Raw genomic sequence first — 14,946 nt, 5'->3', positions numbered from 1 at the left:
GAAGTGGTAACGAGGTGGAATTCAACCCTCTATATGCTTCAGAGGTTGGAGGAGCAGCAAAAGGCCATTCAAGCCTATACAATTGAGCACGATATAGTAGGTGGAATGCACCTGTCTCAAGCGCAGTGGAGAATGATTTCAACGTTGTGCAAGGTTCTGATGCCCTTTGAACTTGCCACACGTGAAGTCAGTTCAGACACTGCCAGCCTGAGTCAGGTCATTCCCCTCATCAGGCTTTTGCAGAAGAAGCTGGAGACATTGAAGGAGGAGCTAACACGGAGCGATTCCGCTAGGCATGTGGGACTTGTGGATGGAGCCCTTAATTCGCTTAACAAGGATTCACGGGTGGTCAATCTGTTGAAATCAGAGCACTACATTTTGGCCACCGTGCTCGATCCTAGATTTAAAGCCTACCTTGGATCTCTCTTTCCGGCAGACACAAGTCTGCTGGGGTTGAAAGACCTGCTGGTGACAAAATTGTCAAGTCAAGCGGAACGCGACCTGTCAACATCTCCTCCTTCACATTCTCCCGCAACTGGGGGTGCGAGGAAAAGGCTCAGAATTCCGAGCCCACCCGCTGGCGGTGATGCAGGGCAGTCTGGAGCGACTGCTGATGCTGACATCTGGTCCGGACTGAAGGACCTGACAACGATTACGGACATGTCGTCTACTGTCACTGCATATGATTCTCTCAACATTGATAGAATGGTGGAGGATTATATGAGTGACCGCATCCAAGTAGGCACGTCACACAGTCCGTACTTATACTGGCAGGAAAAAGAGGCAATTTGGAGGCCCTTGCACAAACTGGCTTTATTCTACCTAAGTTGCCCTCCCACAAGTGTGTACTCCGAAAGAGTGTTTAGTGCCGCCGCTCACCTTGTCAGCAATCGGCGTACGAGGTTACATCCAGAAAATGTGGAGAAGATGATGTTCATTAAAATGAATTATAATCAATTCCTCCGCGGAGACATTGACCAGCAGCAATTGCCTCCACAAAGTACACAGGGAGCTGAGATGGTGGATTCCAGTGGGGACGAATTGATAATCTGTGAGGAGGGGGATGTACACGGTGATATATCGGAGGGTGATGATGAGGTGGACATCTTGCCTCTGTAGAGCCAGTTTGTGCAAGGAGAGATTAATTGCTTCTTTTTTGGGGGGGGTCCAAACCAACCCGTCATATCAGTCACAGTCGTGTGGCAGACCCTGTCACTGAAATGATGGGTTGGTTAAAGTGTGCATGTCCTGTTTTGTTTATACAACATAAGGGTGGGTGGGAGGGCCCAAGGACAATTCCATCTTGCACCTCTTTTTTCTTTTCTTTTTCTTTGCATCATGTGCTGATTGGGGAGGGTTTTTTGGAAGGGACATCCTGCGTGACACTGCAGTGCCACTCCTAAATGGGCCCGGTGTTTGTGTCGGCCACTAGGGTCGCTAATCTTACTCACACAGTCAGCTACCTCATTGCGCCTCTTTTTTTCTTTGCGTCATGTGCTGTTTGGGGAGGGTTTTTTGGAAGGGACATCCTGCGTGACACTGCAGTGCCACTCCTAGATGGGCCCGGTGTTTGTGTCGGCCACTAGGGTCGCTAATCTTACTCACACAGCTACCTCATTGCGCCTCTTTTTTTCTTTGCGTCATGTGCTGTTTGGGGAGGGTTTTTTGGAAGGGACATCCTGCGTGACACTGCAGTGCCACTCCTAGATGGGCCCGGTGTTTGTGTCGGCCACTAGGGTCGCTAATCTTACTCACACAGCTACCTCATTGCGCCTCTTTTTTTCTTTGCGTCATGTGCTGTTTGGGGAGGGTTTTTTGGAAGGGCCATCCTGCGTGACACTGCAGTGCCACTCCTAGATGGGCCCGGTGTTTGTGTCGGCCACTAGGGTCGCTAATCTTACTCACACAGCTACCTCATTGCGCCTCTTTTTTTCTTTGCGTCATGTGCTGTTTGGGGAGGGTTTTTTGGAAGGGACATCCTGCGTGACACTGCAGTGCCACTCCTAGATGGGCCCGGTGTTTGTGTCGGCCACTAGGGTCGCTTATCTTACTCACACAGCGACCTTGGTGCAAATTTTAGGACTAAAAATAATATTGTGAGGTGTGAGGTATTCAGAATAGACTGAAAATGAGTGTAAATTATGGTTTTTGAGGTTAATAATACTTTGGGATCAAAATGACCCCCAAATTCTAAGATTTAAGCTGTTTTTTAGTGTTTTTTGAAAAAAACACCCGAATCCAAAACACACCCGAATCCGACAAAAAAAATTCGGTGAGGTTTTGCCAAAACGCGTTCGAACCCAAAACACGGCCGCGGAACCGAACCCAAAACCAAAACACAAAACCCGAAAAATTTCAGGCGCTCATCTCTAATAATTGCACGACACAGCATGCAGTGTGCACCCAGCTGAAGTTGGTCTTCTCTGCAGAAGTTTGGCAGTTTGGGCTATGGCAAATCTGAAGGATGCAATCCCGCCAATAAAATGCCACAAACCCATCATAAAAAGCAAATCATCACTTAACAAATATACCCAAATTAATTGTTCAGAAACATCCAAATAATCCATGCACAATGTCAGCATCAGGCTTGGGAGTTGACAAATATTTTCCATATTAAGACAAATATCTTCCATATTAAATAGGTTATGCTGATTTTCTGTATTATGCCAGTGACATTTCTCTGTTATGCCAGCGATACATGCTGACATTTTGAAAATGTCAACCAATGTTAAAAAATGTGAATATTTGCAGATCAGATCCCTCACACAGAAACATTATCTTTCCTCCTAGGTAATACTAATGGTATATGTGCATCAACACTTAGTTTATTGATTAAAACAATTAGCACATGCAAAGCTAATTTACCTGTCTTCACTTCACAGTGAATTTCCAACACTGGTGTAGTGATGGCCATCGGTTGGTTATCCATCGATGGTACCATTAATGGATAAGCTCGATTGTGTAAAACCATCTAGAAGGGATCCATTGATTGTTTTACCCATCGATGGTCACCCCTGCATTACGGTACAATGAAATGTGGGCTAATTAGAGCCCTGGGGCGTGGCTTCGCGGGTGTCAGGGGACGGGATGACCCATGGTTAAATCTCTTTCTGCGAGGTACACTGGATTCCACAGGGAATAACATTGGGGTGTAGAGTTGGATCTTGATCCGAGGCACCAACAGGCTAAAGCTTTGACTGTTCCCAAGATGCACTGCACCGCTTCATCTATATCCAGGCCTCCAGTCACTGGAGCTCAGTTTTGTTAACCAGTCCAATCCAGTAGCAGGTAAAAGAGACGGTAGAGGTTAGCCACATAGAACTACATTCTCACGATAGAAGGTACCAGCAGCTAATGCCATACAAACCCAAAGAAGCTAAGTGCGTCAGGGTGGGCTCTCTGTGGAATCCAGTGTACCTCGCAGAAAGAGATTTAACCATGGTAAGTCTTACCATAAATCTCCTTTTCTGCAGCGGGGTACACTGGTATTCCACAGGGAATAACATCATGGTTGTCCTAAAGCAGTTCCTCATGGGAGGGGACACAATGTATAGCAGGCACAAAAACCCGGCATCCAAAGGAGGCATCCTGGGAGGCAGAGGTATCAAAGGCATAGAACCTGATGAACGTGTTCACTGAGGACCATGTAGCCGCCTTGCACAGTTGTTCAAGGGATGCGCCACGGCGGGCCACCCAAGAAGGTCCAACAGACCGAGTAGAATGGGCCTTAATAGCAGCAGGAGCTGGAAGTCCAACCTGCGCATAAGCTTGTGCAATCACCATTCTAATCCATCTGGCTGCAGGCCAGCCACGTTTGTGAAAACCAAAAAGGACAAAGGGGTATATTTACTAAAATTCGTATTTTTCAGAATTAGATTAAAGTTCCAACACGAATAATGACATCGAATGTGTAAAGTTGCAACTTTTTGAATTTATTACGACTCATTTACTAAGCTGTCGTATTTTTCATTTTCGTGTTTTCCGATGTTGATGTCATTCGTGTTTTTCAAAGGTAGAATGCGGCCGATTTTGAGGATTTGCGGCCGTGTTATGAGGTTTTTCCACGACTGCGTCATTTTTCGTTTACGGCAGTGTTTATCCGTTCCCGGACGCGGTTTTTTTCTAAGTTTCGTTTTTGTCACTCGTCCGTGATTGGTTTGATTCGTGATGGAGGAGTGTCTGTGCTCATTACTATAAAACCGCCCCAAACCATCGGCACCTCGTGGGTTTAGCTAGTGGAGAGGTGAGAGGAAAGTGTGTTAGGAGTTGGTGAGTTGTTTGGAGTTTTTGGCGGTTTTGAGGAGGTTATTTGCGATTGTTGAGTGGTGTACTGTGTGTGTAAGTAGTCTTGTCATACTTGTTGTGTAGTTATTTAAAAGTCTGTCTAGTTTTTTGTCTTTGTTGCTTTTTTAAGGTCTATTGTCATTGTTTGTGAGTGTGTGTGTGTGTGTGTGTGTGTGTGTGTGTGTGTGTGTGTGTGTGTGTGTGTGTGTGTTTGTTTGGTGTGTGGTGTGTAGTGGTAGTGGAGGAGTGTGTTTAGTGTTTTTTTTTATCAGTGTTATTTGTTGTTTGTCCTGATTATGTCCCAGTCAGAGGTGAGTGTGGTGGAGGAGGTGAGTGAGAGGGAGGGAGGAGGTGAGTGAGAGGGAGGAGGTGAGTGAGGTGGAGGAGGTGAGTGAGAGGGAGGAGGTGAGTTAGGAGGAGGAGGTGAGCGAGGTGGAGGAGGTTAGTGAGGAGGAGAGGGAGGTTGCTGCTGCGGCCTCCAGTAATAGTGACAATGATGGTGCTGTGGCTCCGCAGCCACGCACCACTACAAAGACGGGCCGCAATGTTAAATTCAGCTACGCTGAAAATATGGATTTGGTACGGGAGCTGATGAGGCATCATCGGCAACTGTTTGGCCATGATGCTGCAAAGGTGTCGTCACGCAGGAAGACTGTTCTGTGGGGGAAGGTTGTTGCGGCTGTGAATAGTGAGGGTGTGGTGAGGCGGACTGAGGAAACGTGTCGTAAGCGATTCTACGACATCAAGCGCCGTGTCAAGGCTAAGATGTCGAAGGAGGCTAAATCAGCCCGCCAAACAGGGGGTGGACACCCCTTCCGAGCGTCTTATCGGGATTGGGAGGAGCCTGTGCGTACTCTGATTCCGCCAGAAGTGGTTGGTGCGACTCATGTCCGGGATTCGGATCGGCCAAGGCAGGATGGTGAGTTTATTATTGTTTTTTATTTATCATTTTAACATCTGTGCTTTGTCCTTAGTTGTCTGAAATGTCTTCTAGCTAATTGTGATTGTAAGTTGGTTCATTCTTATAATGTGTTGGTGATGTAGTTGTAATCACAATTAGTTTTTTTTTTCCTTTGTTTTGTCAATTTAGCAGGTTGTCTTTGGCTTTTTCTGGTGTTTTAATTCAAAAGAAAATTGTTGTCGGTGTATTTTAATGAAGTGTGATTCATGTGTTTTTTGATACTTTTTAAAAGTAACATTTTTCAATGGACTTATGTTTATTGTGTGTTGATCTGGGTTTTCTTTTGTGTGGTTGATGTGATATTTCAAGCATATATTTATTTGAGGCTTACAATTTGTTGTAGATATTTGTGGGTAGTGGTTTGTTGTTAGGCGCAAAATTTAGTAACATATCGTGCTATATTCTGGTTGTGTCAAGCTACCAAGGGGTAAATTTAATAAGATTGGAGTTGTATTTAAGATGGGATGTTGCCCATAGCAACCAATCAGATTCTACTTCACATTTATCTAGCACCTTCTAGAAGATAATACCTTGAATCTGATTGGTTGCTATGGGCAACATCCCAGCTCAAATAGAACTCCCATCTTAGTAAATTTATCCCCAAGTTTGGGATTTAAGTAGTATAATATTGTGCATTATGCACCTTTGTGTATGGATTGGTTGGTGAAATTGTTTATTAATTCAACTATACACACCCAATGAAGTCAGGCAGAAAAGCATAAGAATAGTTTAGTTTACTTCTCATCAGGTTCCACATATGTTTCCATCACAATAAGGAATTAGCATAAACAGATAAACATAATAGTATGTTCATTAGTACATTGTTAATATTTTTACAGTACGAAAGAGAAGCAGCACAGCCAGGCCACATCCCACACTGCCAAGAGATGCAGACGCTGGCGATGCAGGTAAGAATTTAGTGTAAACACATATTCTGAAAACACATAGAAAAGCAGAATGTTAATGTTTATCTTATCACATAGGTAGGAGGTTCCCAAACTGTGTGCCGTGGCTCCCTGGGGTGCCTCGGGACACTTACAGGGGTGCCCTGGGTTGGTGGTCCAGAACCAATTCAAATTATTCATGGTCAATATAATAGGCAAAACCAGTGCTGGTGGCTGCCAGTCATAAAATATGTGACCAAACAGAAGCAAATCTTGTCCCTCACCACTCAACTGACCCTAAGGATGACATATAAATGCGATCTACTTAATGTAATATTTCTTTCTAAATTTCTCAATAAGAAATTTTTGGCCTAGGGGTGCCATGAAAAAAATTCTGATAGTCTAGGGCGCCGTGATTCAAAAAAGTTTGGAAACCACTGACATAGGTTCTTCTTCAGCAAACCCCCCACCACTAAGGCGCCCATCACAGGGCTCGGATCCTCAACATAGGGGGCCAACCAAGAGACGCCGTCTTGAGGCTGAAGCACCAGCAGCATCCTCACCACCCCAACGGCGCATCTCCATAGTGTCGGCCCTGCCACCACAAGCCATTTTGGCAAGCCCAGAAAGCGAGGATCCTCAATCCCCTCTGGTGTCTGGTGAGTAAACATAACAATTACTTGTAAAGAAGTTAAAAAACAGTGGTGTAGATGTATTAACCTGGAGAAGACATAAGGAAGTGATAAACCAGTGATATGTGCAAGGTGATAAAGGCAGCAGCCAAACAAATCCTAACTGTTAATTTACATATTGGAGCTGTTTGGCTTGTGCCTTTATCACCTTGCACATATCACTGGTTTATCACTTCCTTATGTCTTCTCCAGGTTAATTCATCTGCCCCACTGTTTGTGCACAGAAAAAAAGGAGTCACAAAGAAACATTCATACTTGTAATAATCATCAACAGCAAGCACATGGGGGTTTATGTTTTTTTTTGTGCATAATTTTCAGAGGTGATGTTGGGCATAGCAACTAAAAAATTTTTTTTACATGTTTGCTAGAAACAGCTACATAAATGTAAAGTTTCATCCAATTGTTTTGCATGCTCAACATCACCAGTTCGAAACATAGGACACCTTAAGACTTTTTCCCCCATTGTTAATGTTTAACTTTTTTACCACTATATTTGTTTAAGTTTTGCCCAGACCACTGACCACCTTGAATAATGTATGAGTGTATGGCTCAACACATTTATTGTATTGTGTGTGTTCTTCAAATGGAAGCTTCATACACAATATGTAAATGTAGTAATTTGTATTTGTTAGAGTTCTTCGTGTTCGAACATTAATTATAGCTCAGAGTCCAACAATTCCCTTAATCATTTTTCAACTGAGTAGTGGACGTTATAAGCAACATATTTTTTCAAAAAGGTGAGCTAAATTGTGAAGTTTCGGCAACAAACTATTTATCAATACCAACATGAATATTAAGAAGTAATGCATGTTGACGTAAAGCTATAATTAGACAAATGCTAAATAATTACTAAATAGTGGCTGTCTTCAACCCCATACAGAACCACCCATCATGGCCGAGGATGCCCAGCAGGAAAGTGACCAGCAGGATACCTACACACTCACTACACCTGCAAGCCATAGATCCTACCCAGAGAACCACGCCGCAGGACATACCCCAACCACCCCAAACATCCCACAGCCTCCAATTGAGCCCAACACCACCCCAGCCACAAATGGCCACCGAGTTTTGGAGCAGTTGGGCCACACAACAGGCGCAACACTATGCGTGCCTGAACATCCACAGCCTATACCTTGCCAGTCTGCCCCATCATCTGCCGCGACTCAGTCGGAACTCAGGCAGACTGATAGTTCAGGTTGGCAGAATTGCCAATTCAATGGAGCAGATGAGGGCAGACAACACCCAAATGCAAGCCAATCTGCAACGCATCATGGATGAACAACAGCGGCAACAACAATTCAAATCATACAACACAACCAAATGATTAACGAAAACCTGTCCAGAATCATAGCAAACAACACTGCCGCTAATATCCAAATGACTGCAAGCCTAAATAACCTCAGCCAAAGCCTTAATGTGTTGGCATCACAGCAAGTAAGCTCTAGCTCGGGAACAACTACACCAAGCCAGACCCCAGTTAACTCCCCAGTTAGACGCTCAAGCCGAACCCGGCCCAACGAACCAGGGCAAGCCTCTGCACCCAGCACACACAAAAAAATAATAATGAGGCCTGCAGAAAATACTTTAGTCCACATAATGTTTTTTTATTTGTTACACCAAAAATGCCTGTGTTAAAGGTAATAAATTTTTCACTTGGAATCTGTGTATTGTTTAATTTACAACACAAACCACCTGCACATTACTGGATTGGCCCAGATGTCTATTGGTAGAAATATATTGCCTGCCCCTAGGTGGCCTCAGCTCAACGTGTGTGCAATCTATGGCACCCAGCACATTGGCCATGCCAGCAAGCTCAGAGAAAGCTACCCTGACTGCATGCCACTGCGACTCCTGGGTAGGGGAGCAGAAAGAGGCATCTATGTGGGCATCCAAAACATCCAAAACCTGAGTGGACATTACCAAATTTAAGGTGAGTGTCATGACCTGTAATCAATACAATACTGTGTTATATTACATAACAGATGCACCACTTAGACATAGACGTGTATGTATGTTTTAAGTCACCTGAATTAAATATTTAGAAATGGTGGCCTGTGAGATACTAATTACATCGCCAGTCACAGGCTGGAAGCTGCCAGTAGCCATAAAGTGCAACACAGCCAGGAGTTTGTGCAGGCCTGAGACAGAGCGAGAGCGTGCTGTGTCAGGGTCTAGGTTCAGTTTGACAAGGTCATACAGACGGAAAATGTTTAGTCTATTTAGCCGGACCATCTGTATAACCTGGTCATCGTCCAATTTGTTCAAGTTTAAACGCCCCCTAAAAAAACCTGGCCTGCCCAGCCTACGCGGAACCTGTACAACCTGCTGACCATGTTCAGTTTCCTGGCCTTGCTTTATTGTAGCCTCATGGAGCAGTCTCAGGTATCCCCCAGCAAACAAGAAATCAGTAGTACACATGGTAGCAGCCATTTCAGAGTGAGAGATGTGAAACATGTGCTTGGGTCCCTTTTAAAGGTCCAAAAAATCAGGTGTGAGTAATGTAGAATTGGAAACACATGTAAACACGCTTCTCAAAAGCAGGTCTACTTTTTTTAGGCTTTTTTTTACGATTTGCATTTTTTCACGGCCGCACATGCATTTTCACGGAAGAGATTTCAAATACGAATGCTTAGTAAATGACCGAGTTCTGTACCTAAACTGCCGCGTTTGACCGATGGTGTATTCATTCGTATTTTTAATACACAGCCGTAAAAAAATACGAATGCCCTCATCACTGCCGTGATTTGAGTTTAGTAAATTCCCGAGATGACACTTTGAAGAAAAAACACCATCTCGGTCAAAATCGGGAGCTTAGTAAATATACCCCAAAAAGAGAACTAGATCTCCTAATGGAGGCGGTTCTCTTCACATAGATACGGAGAGCCCATACCACATCCAAAGACCACTCTTTGGAAGACAAAACAGGAGAGATAAAGGCCGGAACCACAATCTCTTGGTTAAGGTGGAAAGATGGCACCACCTTAAGTAGATAACCAGGGGGAGTTCTAAGAACTGGACAGTCACTGTGAAAAATCAGAAAGGGTGACCGACAAGACCATGCACCCAAGTCTGAAACCCGTCTAGCAGAGGCAATAGCCAGCAAAAATAAGACCTTAAGCGTAAGCCATTTAAAGTCCACAGACTCAAGAGGCTCAAATGGAGACTCTTGCAGGACATTCAGAACAACAGACAAATCCCATGGAGCCACAGGAGGGACATAGGGAGGTTGAATCTGTAAAACACCCTGAGTGTGAATCTTTCTCTGAAACCACACCGACAAGGCAGATATATGAACCTTGAGGGAGGACAGACGAAGGCCTAAGTCCAGGCCCTGTTGCAGAAAAGCCAAAAGTTTGGCAGTACTGAACTTGTATACATCATAATTCTTAGCCGCACACCAGGTGAAGTAAGAATTCCAGACCCTATAATAAATCCGAGTCGAAGCTGGTTTAGGGGCTTTCAACAAAGTTTGAATGACCACCTCAGAAAATCCTTTGGCCCTCAGGAGTGAAGCTTCAAGAGCTGCGCCATCAAAGTCAGTCGGGCCAGATTCTGGTAGACACAAGGGCCCTGAACGAGGAGGTCTGGGCGTTGCGGAAGCAGAAGAAGACGCTCTATAGAGAGACCCTGCAGGTCTGAGAACCAATGCCGTCTGGGCCACGCTGGAGCGATTAGAAGTAGTATTCCTTCTTCTTGCTTGAACTTCCTTATTACCCTGGGCAGGAGTGACACCGGAGGGAACACGTACGGCAGCCGAAAGTTCCATGGAATTGCCAGTGCGTCCACGAGCGCTGCTTGAGGATCCCTTGTTCTTGCTCCGAAGACCGGTACCTTGTGATTGTGTCAAGACGTCATCAGGTCTACATCTGGCAGGCCCCACTTGTCCAGTAGGAGTTGAAATACTTCTGGATGAAGGCTCTACTCTCCGGCGTGTACGTCCTGATGACTAAGGAAGTCCGCTTCTCAGTTGAGGACCACTGGAATGAACACTGCTGATATGGCTGGCAGATGGCGTTCCACCCATTGAAGAATCTTTGACACTTCCAACATTGCCATGGGGCTTCGCGTGCCACCTTGATGATTTATGTGCGCCACCGTGGTGGCGTTGTCCGACTTTACTTAAGCAGGCCTGTTCTGTACCAGAGGCAGGGCAAGTTTCAGAGCACTGAACACTGCCGGCAACTCTAGAACATTTATCGGGAGGAGAGATTCCTCCCTGGTCTACCGACCCTGAAGAGAGTGTTGCTCCAACACCGCGCTCGAACCCCGCAGACTGGCATCCGTCGTTAGGAGGACCCAGTTGAAGATCCAGAAAGGACGACCCCTGCTCAATTGTTGGTCCTGTAGCCACCAGCTCAGTGGCAGACGAACCTCCGGAGTCAAGGAGATCATGTGAGATCTGATCCAGTGAGGGAGGCCATCCCATCTGGCAAAGAGTAGCTTCTGCAGAGTGCGGGAGTGAAATTGAGCGTACTCTACCATGTCGAAAGCCGACACCATGAGGCCTAGTACTTGCATCGCTGAGTATATCGACACTTGTGGGCGAGAGAGGAAGCATCTTATCTTGTTCTGAAGCTTCAGGACCTTCTCTGGAGACAAGAACAAACGTTGGTTGTGTGTGTCAGTAATGTCCCCAGGTGCACCATGCTCTGAGCAGGGACCAGTGAGGATTTCTTCCAATTGATGAGCCACCCGTGCTTGTAGGAATTGGACCGTCAGTTCCAGGTGACATGTGAGAACCTCTGGGGAGTATGCCAGGATCAGCAAGTCTTCCAGATACAGCAGGATCCTGATACCTTGCTGAAGGAGAATGCCATCATGACTGCCATGACCTTGGTGAAGATCCGAGGAGCTGTAGTAAGTCCAAAGGGCAAGGCTTGGAATTGATAATGTAGGTTGCCAAGAGCAAGCTGCAGATACTGCTGATGCAAGATGGCAATAGGTATGTGTAGGTAAGCATCCTGTATGTCCAGGGATACCATATAATCCTTGGGCTTCAAAGCCAGAACAATAGAGCAAAGAGTTTCTATACGGAATTTGGATACCTTCACAAATTTGTTAAAAGATTTGAGGTTGAGAATGGGCCGGGAGGATCCATTCAGCTACGGGACTAGGAACAGGGTTGAATAGTACAGGGGGTACTCTGAGACAGAGGCACTGGCACTATCACTCCCGTGTCCAGGAGTGATTGCACCACCAAACATAGAGTCTTTGCATTTAACGGATCGAAGGGATAACCGTCGAGCAAAACCTGTGAGGGGGACGTGTCTTGAAAGAGATGGCGTATCCGCGAGTGACGACTTCCCTCACCCAGGCATCCAAAGTGGTCTGTAACCGTACCTGGGTGAACCGCAGAAGTCGGCCTCCCATCCTGGGATCCCCCAGGGGGAGGCCCGCCCCGTCATGCCGCAGGCTTGTCTGGTTTGGAAGCCGGCTGACGGGCAGCCCTAGAACGTTTAGGTTTGGGATTAGAGGTTTTGGAAGTGCAAGCCTGTTTCGGGTACACCTGACCCTTTGCTTTACTTGGAGTTCGAAAGGAACAAAAGGAGGTACTTTTAGCCTTCGGAGCTAAAAGATGAGTACTTGGTAGACATGCGGTTTTAGCAGACGCTAAATCAGCAACAATCTTGTTCAAATCTTCCCTTAATAGGATGTCTCCCTTAAAAGGGATCACCTCCAAGGTCTTTTTAGAGTCCAGGTCTACAGATCAGGACCGCAACCACTGAATCCGGCGAGCCAGAATGGATGTAGTAGACGCTTTGGCCGCTAGAACACTGGCTTCAGAGGCCGCCTCCTGAATGCAATGAGAGGCTGTGGTAATATATGAAAGACACTGTTTGGCATTATCAGAAAAATCCAGAGGTAGCTCTGCCTCAACAGCTTGAACCCAAGCTTCAATACCCTTTGCAGCCCAAGAAGCAGCTATAGTGGGTCTATGTATAGCACCCGCAAGAGTATAAATAAATAAAAGCAACCCTCCACGTGCTTATCCGTTGGTTATTTCAAAGAGGTAGTGACAGGCAGAGTAGAAGACACCACAAGACGTGCTACATGTGAGTCCACCGGTGGTGGTGTTTCCCAATTCTTACTTAACTCTGCAGAGAGGGGATAACGAGCTAGTATCTTTTTAGACAGGGAAAATTTTGTCCCTGGAAACTCCCAGGATTCCTGACGTATGTCAACCAAATGGTCAGAATGTGTCAAAACTAATTTAGTAACCTTCTGATGTTTAAAATTATCATGTTTCTTAGACGTATCTGGAGGATCAGTTTCATCCTCAATCTGAAGAATCAGTTTGATAGCCTCCAATAGGTCAGGAAAATCAACCTGCATTGTAGATTCCTCATCAGAAGCATCTGCATCAGTGTCTGATGGGTCAGTATATACGCCATCTTCATCGGATGAAGTATCCGAAACATGAGTGGATTGTGAGGAAGAAATCAGGATTTTGGTACTTACCGATAAATCCCTTTCTCCGATTCCACAGGGGCCACTGGAGCGTAGTTACAATGGGGAAATAGTAGGCAGTAATTGGGAGCTGGCACTTTAAAATTCTCACACTGTGGCTAGCTCCTCCCCTACTATCTCCCCTCCAAGCCAGTCTACGTAAAACTGTGCCCGAGGAGAGCTGGAATAAACAAACCTTAAGGTAGAGGAGGTTAATGAAGCCCTGTAAACCAGGATAATACAAACTAAACCTGGAACAGAACCTAACCAAAAGCAGGTTAACCTGAACTTAACAAGCAGGCACCTAGTGATCTGCAAACCTTTAAGCAAAAAACAAGGAGGAAACAGCGCTGGGCGGGCGTCCAGTGGCCCCTGTGGAATCGGAGAAAGGGATTTATCGGTAAGTACCAAAATCCTGATTTCTCCTTCATCCACTAGGGGCCACTGGAGCGTAGTTACAATGGGGACGTCCCAGAGCTCCCAAAACGGGTGGGAGAGCGCTGAGAGTCTTGTAAAACCGCTCGGCCAAACTGTGACGCAGAGGCCGCAAAAGTAGAGAGAGTCGGCGAGCCCTGACAATATTCAAAGAGGGCCGAAAACACCCGTGTCAGATTTATATGAAAAACGGACATCCCCCCCTGGAAGAAACGACCGCTGAGTCTGAAGCTCAGCCGTAACCCCAGTCGAAAAGGGGGAGTTGCCAATAGAGTACTCCCTGAAAGAGAGCCCGAACTTACGGCCGCCAGGCTAATTTCTTTTGGAAGAAAACCGAAAGAGCAGAGACCTAAAATTCCGGTCAACGTAGTTTGAAGCGCAGCCGAGTAAACCATCCAGAGAAAACCAAAGATGACAGCTGAATGGTAAATCAAAAGGGGAAAACCCCTGTTATCCACACTATGCCCTTAAAGTTTCCCAAGTGGCAAAAGCGAGAAGAGGTAACCGACTTCCGAAAACGGGGCCCAGTAGGCATAACCGAACTAGGGAACTTCTCCCTTCTGAGGTCTCGTGAACAGTCACGCCGTTAAATGAAACCAGTGTAAGATTGAATAAAGAAAAAGGACCCTGTTGAAGTAGACAGTCCTGCCGAGGTAGGAGCCAAGGCTCCTCTACTGACAACAGGTGCAGGCTGGAACTTTAAGTTATGCGCGGCCAAACCGGAGCCACCGGGAGGACTAGCGCACATTCTCTCCTCCTGTGTTACCGAAAGTGAGGTAGATAATAGAAAAGAAGGCAAGATAGACTAACCAGAAACTCCAAGGAGCCCTGAGGGCATCCTCGGCTATTGCCGCCAGAGCTCACGTCCGAGAGTGGTAAAGGATTAAAGAGTCAGTCAGACCGACCCTGAGATCGATCAGGAATCTCCGCCAACAGCGGACCAGCTGACAAAACTCCGGGAATGTCCCCTCACCCGGGAGTCTGACCTGGCGGCTTGACCTGGAAAGAAGATTGTTGTCCTCCGCTCAGAGGGGAATGTAGGCTACCACTCATCACGTCGCAACTTGACTGAAGGAAGAGAGTACCTGGTCCCGAGGAAGAAAAAATCCTCTGACGGACCGAGTTGAGAACCGTTTATGAGGAGCAAAAAGTGGACTCGTGTCGAACCAGAAGCTCCTGGATCCTCCGGATATTCAGAAGCAACCTGATCTGTAGAGTGGGATTCCAGCAGTAGATTGTCCAA

Source organism: Pseudophryne corroboree, chromosome 1, assembly GCF_028390025.1.
Source record: "Pseudophryne corroboree isolate aPseCor3 chromosome 1, aPseCor3.hap2, whole genome shotgun sequence".
NCBI classification, from domain to species: domain Eukaryota; kingdom Metazoa; phylum Chordata; class Amphibia; order Anura; family Myobatrachidae; genus Pseudophryne; species Pseudophryne corroboree.
The sequence above is the reverse complement of the archived record's forward strand: the minus strand, read 5'-3'. Positions refer to the sequence as shown.